Consider the following 1,791-nt stretch of genomic DNA (forward strand, 5'->3'; position numbering starts at 1 on the left):
CCATAATAATTCAGAGGCGGGAATAAAGAGCGGGCCGAGAATGGTCTTCCCCACGACTTCGACACCTCGGTGTGGAGGTCGGGGAAAAAAGGCAGGCTCCGGCGCGGAGGTGGTGGCTTAACACGCAGAAACCGCTCATCCAATTTGCTTTTCTGCGGCTCAGCCATCTTCTCGGCGGGCCATTCGATATTCAGTTTGGCCACGGCACGAGTTACCACCTCCAAAAGCTCCTCATACTGGGGCTACTGAGGGGGCGATTCCTCATCGATGCCCACCACATCAACCTCCTTGGAGGAAGGCAGGCGGAGCGCCGAGCTCGCTCCCCGGGGGAAAGTAACCGCAGAACGGGCTTCCGATCCCGGTGAGCGAGCGCTGGATCTGGCGGGTGAGGAAGAAGATAGGGACTCGCCCGTCTCCATTCCCTCCGCCAGTTCCAGCTGCGAACCCCACGAGCGTAATCGCCGCTCCGCTTTTGGTCGAGGACCTCTTAGCCTGAAGGACGGTCCGCAGATCCGGCTTAGGCTTCGAGGCCCCCAACCCAGAGTTGTTGGGTTGTTGAGTCTGTTTTTGCGTCTCCCTATGTGAGGAGCTGGTACGCGGTGGGGACTGCTGCCCAGCAGCCCCCGGAGCTGAAATACGGCGAGGAAGGAACCGCTGAAACGCCGCCGCTTGTTTTCGAGCCTCCTGGTCCCTGTCGACGACTGAATTGACAGCGTCGCCGAACAGGCCAGAAGGCGCAAGCGGGCCGTCGAGAAGGAAGACCCTGTCTTTCTCTTTCATATCAGACAGGGTCAACCACAAATGCCTCTCTGCTGCCACCATAGCTGCCATGGACCGCCCAATGGCGCGGGCGGTCTCTTTGGTGGCACGGAGAGAGAGATCAGCGGTTCTCCTTAACTCTGCGATATTATCAGAGCTAAGCTCCTCGCCCTCATCCAGCTCTTTCAGCAGGTCGGCCTGGTACGCCTGTAACACAGACATTGTGTGCAGACACGCACCGGCCTGACCCGCTGCCGCGTACCCCTTGCCCACCAGCGCTGATGTCGTACGCAGCGGCTTGGAGGGCAGTGCCGGAGCCTTTAATGACGATGCCATGCCCGGGGACAGATAGCTAGCTAGTGTCTGTTCAACCCGGGGCATCGCCTTATAGCCACGCTCAGATAGCCCTGCCACATTTCCATAATAATCTGAGGCAGGGATGAATAGGCGGGCTGAAAACGGCTTGTCCCACGACCTCGACACCTCGGTGTGGAGGTTGGGGAAAAATGGCAGGCTCCGGCATGGAGGTGGCGGCCTCGACCGCAGAAAGTGTTCATCTAGCTTGCTTCTCTGTGGCTCAGCCTGTTTCTCAGTGGGCCAATCAATGTTTAACTTGGCCACGGCGCGAGTAACCACCTCCACTAGCTCCTCATACTGGGGCGATTGAGGGAGAAAAACCTCATCGACACCCTCCACGTCAACCTCCTCGGAGGAAGACAGGCGGAGCGTCGAGCCCTCTCCCCGGGGGCAAGTAACTGCAGAGCGGGCTTCCGATCCCAGAGAGCGAGCGCTGGATCTGGCGGGTGAGGAAGAAGATAGGGACTCGCCCGTCTCCATTCCCTCCGCCAGTTCCAGCTGTGAACCCCACGAGCGTAATCGCCGCACCGCCTCGGCAGAAGCGGGACCAGCACCGCGGGGAATGCTTGCGAAGGCACCCTCAGCAAAGAGTGCTCCGGCACGGCGAGGGGAGATCAGAGGACTCATAAGAGATGGAGATGGCATCCACTATCCACCGACTGAGGGTCTGTTTCG

The sequence above is a fragment of the Sinocyclocheilus anshuiensis genome, unplaced genomic scaffold (assembly GCF_001515605.1).
Source record: "Sinocyclocheilus anshuiensis isolate Anshui unplaced genomic scaffold, SAMN03320099.WGS_v1.1 scaffold1527, whole genome shotgun sequence".
Lineage (NCBI taxonomy): Eukaryota > Metazoa > Chordata > Actinopteri > Cypriniformes > Cyprinidae > Sinocyclocheilus > Sinocyclocheilus anshuiensis.